This window comes from Gymnodraco acuticeps, unplaced genomic scaffold (genome assembly GCF_902827175.1).
Source record: "Gymnodraco acuticeps unplaced genomic scaffold, fGymAcu1.1, whole genome shotgun sequence".
Taxonomy (NCBI): Eukaryota; Metazoa; Chordata; class Actinopteri; order Perciformes; family Bathydraconidae; genus Gymnodraco; species Gymnodraco acuticeps.
The window spans coordinates 163,440-181,100 of record NW_022990278.1 but is presented as its reverse complement, the minus strand read 5'-3'; the positions used below and the strand labels follow the sequence as shown (position 1 = coordinate 181,100).

The window sequence follows — 17,661 nt, the reverse complement described above, 5'->3', positions numbered from 1 at the left end:
GTGTGTATGTGTGTGTGTGTGTGTGTGTGTGTGTGTGTGTGTGTATGTGTGTGTGTGTGTGTGTGTATGTGTGTGTGTGTGTGTGTGTATGTGTGTGTGTGTGTGTGTGTGTGTATGTGTGTGTGTGTGTGTGTGTGTGTGTGTGTGTGTGTGTGTGTGTGTGTGTGTGTGTGTGTGTGTGTGTGTGTGTGTGTGTGGATCAAAGGCTGCCAGATTAAAGATGATGAACCGGCGGAGGGAGGAAGGATCAGATATTTGAAGAGATAAAAATAGAGACACAACACTCAGGAAGCCCTGCCTCATTTTCTCCATCACCATGGTACATTGACTAAAATATTCATTTGAATGACATAGAGGGGTGCTCCCGCCCATTTTGTCTGTAACTGTAACAAAGGGAAAACACTGACCTCTGTGGATGAAAATCAGTTACACTGCACAAATGATCTTAGGAAATTAGCTGTTTCTAATATCTAATTTTCTATAGAAATGGAAGAGGAAATATTCTGCTCATTTTCAGGTGTATATCAGTATGTGTCTCTACTTTAAAGAGTCCTCTCCTGCTGATGTTCAGGTGTATATCAGTATGTAGTGTCTCTACTTTAAAGAGTCCTCTCCTGCTGATGTTCAGGTGTATATCAGTATGTAGTGTCTCTACTTTAAAGAGTCCTCTCCTGCTGATGTTCAGGTGTATATCAGTATGTAGTGCCTCTACTTTAAAGAGTCCTCTCCTGCTGATGTTCAGGTGTATATCAGTATGTAGTGTCTCTACTTTAAAGAGTCCTCTCCTGCTGATGTTCAGGTGTATATCAGTATGTAGTGTCTCTACTTTAAAGAGTCCTCTCCTGCTGATGTTCAGATGTATATCAGTATGTAGTGTCTCTACTTTAAAGAGTCCTCTCCTGCTGATGTTCAGGTGTATATCAGTATGTAGTGTCTCTACTTTAAAGAGTCCTCTCCTGCTGATGTTCAGGTGTATATCAGTATGTAGTGTCTCTACTGGGACATGTCTCCATGCTTTAATGTTCAAAAAGCTCTTTATTTTTCTCATACACTGCCTGTCTTTTCACCCTCTGTCTGAAACCAGAGCCCAGTCTGCTCTGATTGGTTAGCTGGCCGGCTCTGTTGTGATTGGTCAACCGCTTAGAGATGTCCCGCCCCTTAGCCTATCACGTACAATGTGTTGGAGCGCTAGCCAATAGGAGCGTCGTGAGTGTTATATAGTGATCACACTCTCTCCAATAAAAATAGCTTTTTGTTCAACTTATATTGTAAAAAGGGCTTCAGAATAACCACATGCATAAAACACAAACAAACATTAATTATAACATGAACAAGGGCTAAAAACATACATTATCGTGTTTTTATATAATGTATGCACTCAAATGAGTTCACATCACAGCATACTCATCTCTTTCTGCTCCCACTTAGCTGTTATTCAACCATTCTCCAATCATCTAATGACGCTTTGTAACACAGAATCTGTACTTCACGCTACATTACAGCTGAGAAATCACTATATTAGCATAAACACTGGATCCCTGGCCCAGAGGAGAGAAACAACATGTCACGTGCTCAGACTCTGAGAGGTCTACGAGCTAATTACTGATCGTCATTGCTTTGTATTACAGGTGCAGGTGGGAAGTAGTGGAGTGCAAATACTTCGTTACTGCACTTAAGTACATGTTTCTGGTATCAGTACTTTACTCCACTACTTATTTTTCTGATGACTTTTTACTTTTGCTTCTTACATTTTAACCCAAATACCTGTACTTTCGACTTCTTACATTTTGAACACAAATACCTGAACTTTCTACTTCTTACATTTTGAACACTAATACCTGTACTTTCTACTTCTTACATTTTGAACACTAATACCTGTACTTTCTACTTCTTACATGTTGAACCCAAATACCTGTACTTTCTACTTCTTACATGTTGAAACCCAAATACCTGAACTTTCTACTTCTTACATGTTGAACTCAAATACCTGTACTTTCTACTTCTTACATGTTGAACACAAATACCTGTACTTTCTACTTCTTACATGTTGAACCCAAATACCTGTACTTTCTACTTCTTACATGTTGAACCCAAATACCTGTACTTTCTACTTCTTACATGTTGAACACAAATACCTGTACTTTCTACTTCTTACATTTTGAACACAAATACCTGAACTTTCTACTTCTTACATGTTGAACCCAAATACCTGTACTTTCTACTTCTTACATGTTGAACCCAAATACCTGAACTTTCTACTTCTTACATGTTGAACACAAAAACCTGTTCTTTCTACTTCTTACATTTTGAACACAAATACCTGAACTTTCTACTTCTTACATGTTGAACCCAAATACCTGTACTTTCTACTTCTTACATGTTGAACTCAAATACCTGTACTTTCTACTTCTTACATGTTGAACCCAAATACCTGTACTTTCTACTTCTTACATGTTGAACTCAAATACCTGTACTTTCTACTTCTCACATGTTGAACACAAATACCTGTACTTTCTACTTCTTACATGTTGAACACAAATACCTGTACTTTCTACTTCTCACATGTTGAACTCAAATACCTGTACTTTCTACTTCTTACATGTTGAACTCAAATACCTGTACTTTCTACTTCTTACATGTTGAACTCAAATACCTGTACTTTCTACTTCTTACATGTTGAACACAAATACCTGTACTTTCTACTTCTCTCATTTTCCAAACAGCTGGTTCCTTTAGTCTGAATGTGTGTTTGATGCGTGATCATTATTCTTTAGAGTCATTGCGTGCCTATTGATTTGAACACGATCCGTGTATCCATCATTTCCTGGTCTTCTCTAAAGAAGAGGGACCAATGGAAACGTTGTCATGTTGCCGTTGTTCAGCATGGAAACATTCATTAGCTAACAATGACATTATTGTTCTATTAATATAAAGGGAGGTCAGGTACTCTTTAAAGCAGCTGCTAGTTATGGGTACTTTTTACTGAAGTACATTTCAAAGCCCTCTTTACTTTTACTTGAGTAAAGAAGTTTAGTCAGTACTTCTACTTTCACCAGAGTATTTTTAAACACCAGTATCTGTACTTCTACTCGAGTAAAGGATGTGTGTACTTTTGCCATCTCTGCAGGTGCAGGACTCACACTGTTTACACAGCAGCTCTGCAGGTCAGGGGTCACCTGTTCCTCCTGTCAGCATCACATGAGAGATGAGAGGCAGAACGAGTGCTGCTACTCCAGTTACATCAATATCCTTTATGATGCATTGGCCCCACAGAGTGTGTTGTTTTAATAAAGCTCTATTTCTATAGCACTAGTTTAGTGTGCAGCTGAAAGTGCGTTAACCATATGGCACAGAACACAAACAGAAAACATGAATTCAATACAGGTCAACAGTAATGCCTTTAAACACACATGCAGCATGTACATGATATATATACAGTATATGATATCATGGGGAACAAGGAGGTAGAATAATCAAGAGAATAATAATAACCCAAAGTTGAAAGATCTTTTAAAGACACTTCGTGGTAAATGTGGTCCTATTTTATATAAAAACAGATTATTCCGCAATAAAATGATGTCAAGAACACAAACAAATTCTGTAAAATAATTGAAATATATGTGCAATTTTTAAGTCATCAAGGACTGTATGCGTTAAAGGTAGGGTAGGTAAGAATGGAGAAACCAGCTCGAGTGCGCTAGAATTTGAAAGTACGCAGCCGAAAAGAATCTGCCCCTTCCTTCAGACTTCCTCACAGAGCCCCTCCTCCAACACACACGAACGCGCACATGACCAATGAGGGCACGAGATAAGTGTGTGCCCAGATGGAAGGCTGACAGGCAGGTAGGCCATCCAGTTACTTTAGCCGGGCCGGCTCAGATGATTGGTCGTGCTTTTTACAGCGCTACGGCTTCCACAGATGACATTTTTTTTTATTGTCAAAGCACTTCAGATATTCATTGCTATCGGGATGTTAAGAGCATTCCATGGAATATAACAAAAAGTGTTTCTGAAGTGAATTACCTACCCCACCTTTAATGTCATACTCAATTGGTCTATTATTATTTTTATTTATTTTTTCAATGCAACACCTAAAAAAAAATCCTACTTCCATCGATTTCTTATGAAAGGTATTTGATAGTAATGTAGTTCTTATTTTAGATGAATGAGTTAAATGCCATTTAAGGAACCTTGAGTTATTGTGGTTTCCAGTCAATCCTCATCAAACCTACACTTATTATTTGCTTCTAACTACGGCAAAGCTCAGTGCCTAGTATTTCATTACATGTAAAACCTTACTGAGACACAGACGCATGCTGCATGATGTAATGCTGTATACAGCAGAGTGCAATGGCCACGACACACACACCGTGACATAATACACACACCAGTTCATGAATTTTAATGGTGCCTTCACTTTCATGTCCTACAGTACTATCAAAGAAGCTCATCCCTCACTGGGCGACACACAACAACAACAGCAGAGTGCACCCCCCGTGAAACAAATGAACAAATAAAACACGCATAGCTAAAGGTTCTATGTAGAAACAGTTAAATATTATTTTTCTGTTCAACCTCAACAGTAGAGAACACGGCATTACAAGATCAGACACAGTTTTTAAATGATAGTAATTTCTTATAATGTTTTTTGGGGGTTTTGCCTTTCCTCTAGTGTGTTAAATAGGTTTTAGTGCATGTAAATGGTCTGGAAAGGCAACAATTACAAAGCCTGAGATGCCTCCATTGAACTCTCTCAGGCACCGTATATTTTAAATGATTGTATTCTAATTATTGAAGCATTAATGTGTTCATCACTGTAATTATGCACTTGGCAAACGTGTGGTATATTTTAAGTACTTTATTGGTAGCTTAACCTATCATAATGTACTAATGAGCCGCGTTCACACCGGAGTACTTTTCTCACAATAGTTCACCAGAACTACGATATATTTGCGTTCACACCAAAAAGTCCCCAACTCCAGGGACTTCCGGCCGGGGACTTTGGGCGGCAGTATACGCCGTGAAGTGGTTTGCGGCCTGCCAGTAAACCCAAAGCAGAAGAAGAAGAAGTGACGTCAGCGGCTTCATTTGCCTAATCCTCCCTCAGGAATTTATTCCGGTGTGAACGCGATCTGTACTTAGTTCATGAGAACTAAAGAGTTCTCATGAACTAAAGTGGGAAAAGTACTGCGGTGTGAACGCGCCTTTTGATTCATCATTTGTATTTACAATCGTATAGTAGCAAGTAGGTAGTAAAACCTGTCAAACAAATGTAGTAAAACGTGCAACAATTACTTACAAAATGTAGTGACGTAAAAGTATGAAGTAGCATAGTGTGAAAATATTAAAGTGAATTACAGGTATGGAAGCAAACAAGAGACAGAAGTATTTGAATTTTATTAGACACCGAATTTATAGCATTGAAAATAATTACTTTGAAAATCATGTATCTGAATGTTTTTGCTCCGAATTTACCTATGTGAAATAAAAATGTAAAAATTCAAGTGAAAAAAATTCGAATGTTCAAATTCAGATCCCAAAAATTCGACGTCAAAAAATTCGGTGTATACAATTCGATGTCCAAAATTGCGATGCAGCATCATCCGGGCTACTCAGACAGGATAAGCAATCGAGCCCTAATGCAATCAAACTGACTTGGCCTATCAGAGCACGGCTTTGTCAGTCATGTTTGATTGATTGATTGATTGAAAAGTTTATTAACAACTTGTATATTGGGTACAGTACAGTACAGCTCAAAACATACAATTGTTAAGGGGATGCAGACCAGAGAAAGACTTTCGTCTTGTTTACATCAGGGTCCCCCATTTCCAATTCATCATGTCATTTAAGACATATAAGACATATTTGACATACAGATGGCTTATTTACAATTTACATACAGGTGGTTTTTTTTACATACAGATGTGATCACAACAACCCGGGAGAAAAATGACGGAGAACAGCGGGGCTCGCCGCTCGGGTAAGTAGTCAGTTTGTGCTCTTTATCTTACAAGCAGTGAGGGCTCGACAGCATTTGTATCTTACATTAGCTAAATGAGTGAAGTAGCCTTGTGCCTTGCTGTTAGCAAGCTCCGTAGTTATCATTAATTGAAGTGAATCACGTTACCGTGTGTGTGTGGGGGGGGGGGGGGGACGGTTTGCAAAGTAACGTAACGATCACTTCGGTTAGATAAGTCAAGTAGACCATGCTACACTATACGAAATACTCTCTTACAAAAGCCCTGCATTTAAACATGTTAATGTTACTTTAGTAAAAGTATGCTAGTATAATTAGGAAAGTGTTGTTAGAGTATTTAAAGTAGACACAAGTTATTCTATTATATTATATCATTTGATTTATTGTTATTACCGATGCACGAGTTGACTTAACTGTTGTAGTTGGAGCTCATTTTGAACAATGAGCTAACTAATTATTACTTTCATAATGGTGTAATGTGCCGACTATTTTCTACATTAATAGATGAAGGTCTGGTTTGTTCAAAGTCTCAAAATAGTAGGACCAGAGCCCGAGAGACTCTAGGGCTCTGAGTAGGACATGCTGTCATAATTACCCAGAGTCCGAAGTGACACCTTTACAATGTTAAAGCTGTTAGATAAATGTAGTGACGTAAAAACTAAAGTATTCAAGATAGTGTAGTGGAAAAGAGATAATGGTTTTTTTTTTTTTTAAATGTTACCAAAACAAAATCTCTTGTTTTGGACTGACAGCAATGATTCAAGAAATAGTAGATAAATAAATACACACACATCAATTTGTTGTGGATGGAACACAACAAATGGTACTCTTACCTGTGATGCCTCCTCCAAACATTATAACCAGACTGTATCATTCAAACTATAAGTAACAGTTCTAGCTACTTGACTTCAGACAAACAATTCAAAAGACAAAATCAACACAATTTATTGAAAGACCAATTTTTATTTCTCTCCTTTTGTTTGTGTTATTAAACCCTGTCAATCTAAAAAACTGAGCAACTCAACAGTTAACTTTATATTTCTTATTGTCCAAAGCATCTATTACACTATTTGTTCCCCTCTCATATTCACAGGATGGATGATTAGAGACTTTGGGGGAAACCTCAGCTTTATGAACGTCCTGTCTGTTGCTTTGGCCGGAGAGGGCTGAGGGTCTTTCCCTGCGAGGAGTCCTCCTCGCAGGGAAAGACCCTGCAGACCTGATGGAGGAGGACCAGACCTGATGGAGGAGGACCTGCACCACCTACAGAACTTAGCCCATGCTGGGCATAGCTGTTACCACCTGCACAGGCCTAGCCTGTCAATTAACAGATTAACATTGAGTGTAACTTATGTATATTATTTCGTTTTTATTTATTTTTTTAAATGGTGATGGTTCATGCTTGATAACTTTTAGTTCACATTTCAATAAATTGTATTTGCACTCCTTTTGTCCGTTATTCTTACTGAAAATGTTAGATTACACATTCACATCTGACTGAAGATTGGCACCATTTATTTATGACGTTCCAAACTCGGCGGCACAAGGCACAGGTGATGTGAAGCTCAGAAAGTGAGGCAAATGCATTTGATCAGCTGACTTTTTTTTTGCCAAACTTTATAGGCCTGACAATAATCACACTGTCTCTGAGGTGCAACGTAAAACACAAAACAACACAAATGAAGTTCCTGTTAGACTACAAAACTAGTCAGTGTGCAGGTCTTTGTGTTACAATACAAGTGTCTCTTAGTGAATGGCCTGTACTGCTCTTAAATCTCATCAGCTTCTCCTTTCCCTCTTGGATGTTCTTCTGGACCCTCAGAGAAAGAGAACATGGTGAAGCAGTCCTGTCTCTCAGGCGTGTCCTTTCCTAACAGAAATATCAAGAAACACATTATTGCAGAGCAAGTGTGTTATTTAAGAAAGAGGTGTGTTTGTTTGTTCATAAATATAGTGATTTTTGTATTTGAATGTGTTTTTTAAATCCAACAGTGTACTACAAAGATAATCAGATTATGAATAAACCGTTCTAAATTCATCAACATTGAAATAAATGTATTATTAAAATAATATTTAACTGTTATCAAAACTTAGTGCAACTGTAGAAGCTTGCTCTGTCCGGTTGTCTCACTGAAAGACAAAGGGTCGCAGCTCTCACTATGTTCAATAATATTTGCCTTAAATACATTGAAATGTGAAAGTTGAACAAAAAAGTGATGTTGCTTGGTAAAATGTAAATGTAACCTTTTGCTAATAAAGTCCACTCAACATCACTGATGTGTAGGGGATCTAGTATTCAGTCATGTTTAATGGCATGTCTATCAGTGTATTGGAGTCATTACTTTATGCATTCTTTGTAAAGCATGAAAAAGGTGTACCTTGGAATCCGTGCTGAAGTTCTCTGCTGCTAGGACTCCAGATCTGTCTCTCCTCCTCTGGTCCAGCCGGTCTGTCTCTCCTCCTCTGGTCCAGGTCTGTCTCTCCTCCTCTGGTCCAGCCTGTCTGTCTCTCCTCCTCTGGTCCAGATCTGTCTCTCCTCCTCTGGTCCAGGTCTGTCTCTCCTCCTCTGGTCCAGCCTGTCTGGATCACCTTGAGGACACTTTGAACAAACAGATGTAAAGTTACATGCATGGGTTACAGACTTCTTTCCATGCAAACAACTTTTTATCTTCTTTTAAAAACAGGTCATAATCTTATTGTTATACTTAAGAAATGGCTGGATATCACAGTCCTTATACTGTATCAGTTTGATTGAGTATTATTGTGTAGGTCCTTTTTATTTTACTGTTACTTTGGATGAGGTTTTCATGAGTCAGTCAAATTAATTTGTTTTCATATGCCATATTCATATGTATCACACACGTAAGGGTTAGACACAAACCTATTGAACAAATGCAATGCAATGGATAAGCTTCATTTCCACTGAAGTCACAGATAACGTCATATATAATATTTAAACAAATCATTTCCTTGTCACTAAAGCATTGACAACGCTATTCATCGTCCTTAAATGCAGGCATTAAGTTACATGTTCTGTTCTACAGCCACGATGAGGCTGTTTCTCAAGTGTGATGATAATACAATTAAAAGAGGCATTGGTAATAATATTAAAAACAACAATGTTTGGGTCGTTCGTCGGATAGGCGGTTAGCTGCAATAAATAACTCCAGTTCAACAAACCATATTACAATATCTAAGGGAGCGTTATTTCTGGACCATCTTGAAATGTGACGTTCATATTTTAAAGATACACATATTTCATTGTGAGGTTGGTTTAATATACACTAAGCCTCTCTTCAACAATACGTTGACGTTAGCTAGTCTATTTTATGCTATAGTAGAGCATAGCGAATTTAAACGAACCTTAACAATGCATACAGTAACCTAACTAGCAAACTAACCATCTAACGTACAAGGATGACCTTATTTTAGCAACCTCGCACAGAAGCCTTTTAGTATACAGTAGCATCCCACTGAATGTTTTACACTCTTGGATGCTACGCATAGCATCGTTAGCACAGATGGAGCTACGATTGCTCAAATGCTAACCCAACTCTAAACATTCATTAACGTTAGCTTAATAAAAACACCAGTAACATAACATAAAGTACGCAGGGTTGACTTACCGAAGAAACTGCATTCATGGACGGTCTGTTTCAACCGCAGATAAATCCTATATTTGCATGACGAATAGTCCACCAGGAACAACACAACAAACACGGCCGAGTTCAAGTAGTGTCCTCCTCATGAGCTGAGCCGCTGTAGCATCACGGAGCTAACGGAGCTAGGAGCAGCAGTCCCGTTGTCATGAAGGGGGAATCTAACTATATACAGAATATGTTTTTGTGGATCCAGGCTAGAAACATGTTCATTTTCTGATGTTAAGTTGGACATTTTAACAAAGGGTCTACGGGAATTGCTCCCATCTGCATCCATCGCCTACAGTTTGCAGCACTGTCCCGGGGTTTGCCGCTTGGCTCTGATAGGCCAGAAGTCGGTTTGATTGCATTAGGGCTCGATTGCTTATCCTGTCTGAGTAGCCCGGATGATGCTGCATCGCAATTTTTGACGTCGAATTTTACACACCGAATTTTTTTACATCGAATTTTAAACACCGAAATATTTTACGTCGAATTTTTTTCACTTTAATTTTTGGGATCTGAATTTGAACATTCGAATTTTTTTAACTTGAATTTTTACATTTTTATTTCAGAAAATTCAGATTCATGATTTTCAAAGTAATTATTTTCAATGCTATAAATTCGGTGTCTAATAAAATTCAAATACTTCTGTCTCTTGTTTGCTTCCATATACAGGTACCCCACTGCATACATCGGCTATACATCGTATACAGGTGAGTGTAATCGTATAGACTATAATAGACCTGTCATTATAATAATAATAATACACATTTCACCAAGAACAAACTGTCTCTTTTGGCATGTTAACAGCTGATTGCAACAGAGAACGAAATAATGCTAAACATCTGTTCTGCTGTGAGAGTGTGTGAGTGTGTGAGGGCGGTTATTGGATGAGATGTTTGTGAAGGAGCCTTCGCAGGAGAAGAAAAATGATGAACAAAGCAGAATTTAAACCAATACATCATTCCTTAGTCCAGATGTCAAGCAGCATGTTTCCTGCTCCCAGGAGTGAGTGAGTGAGTGAGTGAGTGAGTGAGTGAGTGAGTGTGTGTGTGTGTGTGTGTGTGTGTGCGCATGTGATTTGGCTCTGTAGTTTTATGTATCACATATTGGATTTGTATCATGGTTCTACAAAGGCTAGGCAGATGTTGTGTTTGTTCAAAAATGAAATGGCAATAAATGGAAAATACAAATACAATTCAGTTTCAAATGTGTTTTTAAAAAACATAGTCGATGCAAGTGATCCCTTTCTCTGTTTAATAATCGTTTTACTATCAATTAATGATCATAAAATAATGAACAATGTCACTATTTTAATTTAAAAAAACTGTCCAAAATTTGATTCATATTTTGCTGAATTTCTTGAATAATTGCCCTCATTATATATAGACATTTTTATTGATTGGGATAAACCCCTTGAGATGCACCATCTCGTTTCCAAGGGGGTCCCGACAATAGCAACAACTTACAGACATACATAAACAAAAAGACACAATGCAAAACATGACACACAAGACAAACCACATAGTCTGTTAAGTAAAATTCAAGCAATGCACACAATCATTACAATTTGAGACAGTCAAGCAAATCAGTTTCATCAATATCAGTTTATAACAAGTACAGACCAGTTGAAAGTGAGATGATAATGCATGTTTAAATAAACCCAATGATGCAAAAGATCTAATAGCAGCAGGTAAAGTATTCCAGTCTGTTGGGGCTTTGAACATGAACGCTCTTCTGCCAATACATTTGTTTTATCTTGTGCAAGGATCTGTTTTTAATATGGATTTATTCTTATATATTTATGTGAGCAATGTTCATGTTGACAGCTCATCAGAAAGATTAGTTTGGCTATTTAAAACTCCAAACACTTCCTCAACAAATCTCACTGTTTCGGCTCAACGTGATGTCCTGTCCTCTCTGAATGGTTGCAACCGAATTCCAGTTTAAAATTGAAATTCACAATAACTGGGAGTTAGAGTTGAATATTATAATTGAAGATGGGGATTGGGAAACATTATGTAATGGATGTCACAAAGGTATAAACAGTAATACGTGGAAAGACACGGCTCTTTAGGACACCCTTGATAGTGTAGACACCCCCACAGCAAAGTATTGCTGGAGGGAGTGCGGTCTGATTGGTGACCACTCACACATATGTAATAGAAACCAGAAGTACCTGTTGCATATACTCCTGATGACTGCTAGGAATGGTAACATTGAATTGGAGGAAACCACAATCAGCTACACTGGCGCAATGGAAACTAAAATGAAGGGGGTGTAGTGTTGTCATTTGGTATGTGTATCTTGCTTTGTTATAGACAACTCAGGAGACAGCGAGTATCGTTGACTCTGCTTTATTCCCGCTCTGTACTACCTAATAACTGGTGTCACACATATCACATTCCGGGTATCCACAACTCCGGACCAAATAGTATGTCACAACATTACATCCCTCCCTTATTTCAGATGAACATTGACTTTTGATATTAACGAAATGTAAATAAGAATTTCAGTAAGAAAGGTCTCTTATTCTTAGTAATCAAATAAAGAAATGAATATCTCAATGTTTTAACTTAAATGACTGAGTCTTCTTTGTCACTAGCAAAAATGTCCTTTTTGTAATTGTTCAACTATCTGCAGTCTCTTGAGTTCTTTAAGTCATATTTCAGCAATGAGACGTTGTGGTGGTCTCCTGTTTGTTCTGATTGAATATCTTGGAACAGGGCCTTCGGGGTTGATATTCTCGTTTTGGAGCTGATGAGTTTCCTCATCTGGTGGGTCAGGAAGTTGTAGATCCAGATCATCCTCTTCGTCAGTCATTCCTGAGTCAGATCCAATAGGAAGTGAAGGTGGGAGCAGTTTGAAGTGTGAGGAGTTTCGTGTTATCTCATGTCCTGGGCGAGCTGCTGTCACCATTGATCCTCTGATCTTCACGATGGTGTACGGTTTGCTTCCATAAGGAGTCATGAGCTTGCCTTTGATATTCTGACGGCATAGCACAATGTCACCTGGTTTGAGGATAGAAGGTTGAGCTCTGTTTTTGTGGTCGGCATGCTCTTTCATGCGCTGCTTGGCACGCTGATCAATATCTTGGAGTTTGGTGTCAGGTGTGTGATGTTGAGTCACATGAAGAGCGGGGAGAGTGGTGTTGAGTTTTCTCCCAAACATTAACTCGGCTGGAGTCAGCTGTGTAGTACCGTGTGGGGATGCACGGTAATTTAAGAAAACTGTAGAGGTTCTGTTTCCATGGTTTTCCTTCAGTGTGTTTGGCTGTTATTGTTTTCTTCAATGTGTTCATGAAGCGTTCAGCTTCTGCATTAGCTCTCGGCCAATACGGTGTTATTTTTTTGTGTTTGAATCTGAGATAGTGGCTGAAATCTTTGTCCATTGAATGGAGGTCCATTATCTGTTTTCACCACATGTTGGATACCATAGAATGAGAAGATTCTGTCCAGTTTGGGAATCACTGTAGTGGCTGCTGTGGACTTTAGTATCTCAACTTCGGGGAACCTGGAATACTCATCAATAACCCCAAGCAGGTAATCACCTGATGGGAAAGGTCCTGTAAAGTCAATAGAAACATTTTGCCATGGATCTTTGGGAAGTTCAGACATATTAAGTGGTTCCATGTGATTCTGGGAGGTTGCTGCTTGACATGGTATGCAGTGTTTTATCATCTTTTCCACCATTTCATCTATGCCTGGAAACCATACCTTTTCTCTTACCAGTTGTTTGGTCTTAACAATGCCAAGATGACCGTCATAGGCTTATTGCCTTACGTTGGAGAGAGGTAGGTAGCACAAGTTGTGTTCCTCTGAGAATGACATTCTCTCCAGCGTTGACTGTCAGTTCGTTTCGTAGGCGGTAGAGTGCTTTCAGCATTGGATAATCAGTGTAGTCTGAGTCCTGTGGTGCATGTCTCCAGTGTCCTGCACTCAAAACATGCATCACTTTACATACTGTAGGATCATTCTTTGTTTCTGTTTGAACTTCTTCAAGTGTCATTGCCTTTGGAACAACATTGTCAATGACAAAGTTGACATATTCCTCAGCCATGAGAGACGATCTGCTTGGTATGTTTCCCTCAATAGGATGTCTGGACCTGTAATCGGCAGGGTTATCTTTTCCAGCTTTGTACTTGATAATGTAGCTGGATGGTTGTAGTCTTAACCGCCAGCGTTCTAACCGAGCTGGGGGTGTGGCTTTTGGGTTGTTGAAGATCAGTTCAAGCGGTTTGTGATCTGTGATAACAGTGAAGTGTGACCCGTAGAGATATAGGTGGAAGGGTTCACATGCCCAGAGGATTGCCAGAGCTTCTCTCTCTGTTTGAGAATAGCGCTGTTCCACTGGTGTGAGTGCTCGGCTGGCATATGCAACAATGTGGTCATTACCCTCTTTGTCAGGGCTGTGCTGGCTGAGTATGGCACCTAGACCAACAGGGCCGGCATCAACCAGTAGTTTGGATTTCTTCCTCGGGTCAAAGTAAGCCATTGTAGTGTTTTCCATCAGCTCTGATTTTAGCCTCTCCATTGCCGAGTGTTGTTGTGGTCCCCATGACCAAGTAGTGTCTTTTTTTGTTAGTTGACGTAAAGGTTCAGAGATCGTGGCATAGTCATGAATGAAACGTGAGCAGTATGTTATCATCCCGAGCAGACTGCGAACCTCTGATGCGTTTTGGGGTGGAGGAAGGTTCTTGATGGCAGTGATCTTTTTAGGATCTGCAGATATGCCTTTTGCAGAAAAAATATAGCCAAAGAACTCAAGCTCTGGTTTACTGGATTCACATTTATCAGCATTGAGTGTGATATTTTTCTCCCTCAGTCTCTGAAAAACAGCTTTGAGGCTATTGTTGTGCTCTTCTTGTGTTTTCCCATACACAATGATGTCATCACTCATGTTCCTGACGTTGGGAATACCATGTAGCACTCCTTGAATTACATTTTGGAACTCTTCAGCGGCAGAGTTAATGCCAAAGTTCAGTCTGGTGTACCTCCAGAGGCCAGTGTGTGTAGTGAAGGTGGTGATATACCTTGAATCTGGATGTAGCTCAAGTTGATGGTATCCAGCATTCAGATCCAGCTTGGAGCAGTGGCGGCTGGTGGAAAATATTTTTGGTGGGGCTGTTGATATAGTGAGTAAAAAACATGTTTTGGGAGAAATGACCCCTTAAATTAGGACTTCTGGTGATGTAATGGCGCGTTTCCAGTGCAGCGCGGAGCTCGCCTTAATGCTGCGTTCAGACCGGACGCGATGCGAATATTCGCTTCGCTCTAAACGCTCCTATCGCATCGCTCTAGTCGCTCGAGTTTCACCGCGGCTGCCAGCTTTGTTTACTCGCATCATTCAAACAAGACGCGCTCGGGAGCTACAACTACAACAAAATGAACATATTTTACCGTGATTAAATTGTAATACACGTTTCTAAATGATGCCGACGTAACAACATACTGATACCGGTTAGTAAAAACCATGAATTAATGCTTTGACAAGTCTGAAGACAGACGGCAGGCGAAAAACCCTTTTAAAATGTGTGTTTTCTGAATGGAGCTTGGCTAAGCTAACGTTATATATGCTCCAACCGTCCACACTCACAACAACGGCCTACAGACATAAATAAACCAGCGACTGTATTCTCCATGACACAGGCAGTCTGTGGTTTGTACTTGTTTAACTTTTGTCTAGTTTCTGAACAGATCGTATCTGTCCCCGGCTGTTTGAAGAGCAAGCATGGGAAACAAAAGACAGCATTTACCTGTTTGCATCCAGCTAGCCATGCCTTTCTGGTGTACCAGCTACGTGAGAAGCCTCGTTGATACATTTTGTCTTTTTCACGAGCTTGCTGCGATATATACAAATCGGGTTGGTCCGGTCCAAGGTCTTTAAGCAACAGTTTATCTCCCAAACTTCTCCTTTAGAAAGGATTGGAGATTAGCTCTTGAACGGAATTGGGCGGGGACCGAGGTCCGGCGACTCCACCTGCACACGAAGCCATTCTAATCCAACTACTAAACCACCTTGGTCACTCACGAGTCTCAAAAATAACTCACGTCAACGCACGTAAGCAACGTGGGCGCCGACGTGAGCGCCCTCGTGACCAAAATATTTGACGGCGCTGATTGGCTGAAATTATGTTTCGGCGGCACAGTTTACTATTGAGACTTTTGCAACGTGCTGGTTGCTGCTGTTTGGCTCGGGGGCTCCTTGCACGGCGCATGATAAACTAATGCCACGGGCAAGGCCAGGCAGGAAACATGTGACTTATCAGTAACTTTAGACATCGTAACACAATTTTAAACGAGATTTTATTGTAGATTATACATTTTACTGATACCAATTGTATGATATTTACCTTGTTCATTAAAAATAAAAATATAAAATATATATTTTTTTTAAATATTTCTTTTTGAATTTAATATTTTTTTTAATATTTTTTTTTGTATGTGGGAAGAGGTGGGGCGGCGCCCCTAGCGCCCCTATGGGCCGGCCGCCACTGGCTTGGAGAATACTACAGCTCCATTCAGGTCGTGGATGAGGTCATCTACAGTTGGTGTGATGTGGCGCTCTCGCTGTATTGCTGTGTTCGGCAGGCGCATATCCACACAGATGCGAACTTTGTCAGGGTTCTTTGGTTTTGGTGTAGCAACTATCGGAGACACCCATGGCGTTGGGCCGCTGATTCTCTCGATGACTCCTTTTTCCTGTAGCTGGTTCAATTCTGATTCCACTCTTTTTCTCATGTGGAAAGGAATCCTCCTGTGTGGCTGTGTCACAGGTTGCACTGACTCATCAATGTGTAGCTTCACTTGAAAACTGTTTTCCTATGCCTTGAAAGATGTCTTGATACTCAAGGAGGAGCTGGTTTGGGGATGAAATAGGCATTTCTGTGGACATAGAGTTTACAACTTCCAGAAGTCCTAGTTCTGTTGCTGTCTTTCGACTCAGCAGTGAGCCATGGTCACCCTGTATCACATAGAATGTAGCTGCATTTACTGTGGAAGTAGTTGAATGGACTGCAGCTTTAAATGTTCCTCTCAAAGGAAGAGCAGTGGATGAGCCATAAGGATAGATCTTGGCAGCAGATGGTTGCAGTTCACAACTGGCGTTTAGCTCTTCATAGGAAACATCTAATATGTTCACTGTCGCACCAGAGGCAACAATAACATGTATTACTGTGTCCACAATTTTTATTTGTGTACGTTTGTGTCCTGCTTTGTCTTGCAGTGTGCATACAACATACACATAGTAATCTTCTGCTGAGCTGTCTGGAGTGTCTTGTCTCTGCACCTGATGCACTTTGTATTTTGGTCGGTAATGTTGTTGTTTTTCTGCAGCTTTAGGCGTATAATCTTTGTTTTGTGATCTGCAGCATCTTTGGAAATGATTTAATTGTCCACATGCTTTACAATCTTTCCCCTTTGCTGGGCCGTTTGCTTGTCCTCCCTCATGAGGAAAATGTCCACAGTTGTTGCAGGTTTTGTATTCATGCTTCACATTATTATATTTATTGAATTGTTTATGACTTTGGAAGCTTTTCTTTTGTACAGCATGCACTGGGAATTCTTTTTGTGATCTTCCTGTCTCCATACCTGCAGCTTGTTTGTCTGACAGTTCTTGCGTTTTTGAAGTGTCATATCGCTGTCCTTTAGCGCCGCCCTACGGAGGCGTGCGGAACTGCAGCTTATAATAATCTGTGACTTTATTTCCTTATCAGTGTCGGTAAAGTCACATGTTGACGCCAACTGTCTCAGTCGCGTGTGGAAAGCATCCAATGTCTCACTGTCATTTTGCCTGGCTTGTCTGAAAATATAGATCTCATATTCAGTATTAACTTTGGGGCAGAAATAGGTTTGCAGGCTCGCTATGGCCGTATCTTAATCATCAGCGTCTCCCGTTCCTGGCAGCGTGTCAAATATGTCATACACGTCTGATCCAGCATAGTGCAGCAATAGCGCACGTTTTTGTGTATCCTCCTTTATGTCTAATGCCACTAGGAAGTTGGTGAATCGTTTAATCCACCTTTGCGTACCATGCTGCGAATGG

The 17,661-nt window shown here is 39.9% G+C and overlaps 1 protein-coding gene across 3 annotated transcripts in view; it reads right to left on the bottom strand.

Moving 5' to 3' along the window:
- cacnb4a (calcium channel, voltage-dependent, beta 4a subunit) overlaps nucleotides 1-17,661 on the bottom strand; it is a 66,947-nt gene that overhangs the window by 18,722 nt on the left and 30,564 nt on the right. The gene's annotated exons all lie outside the window — the stretch shown is intronic.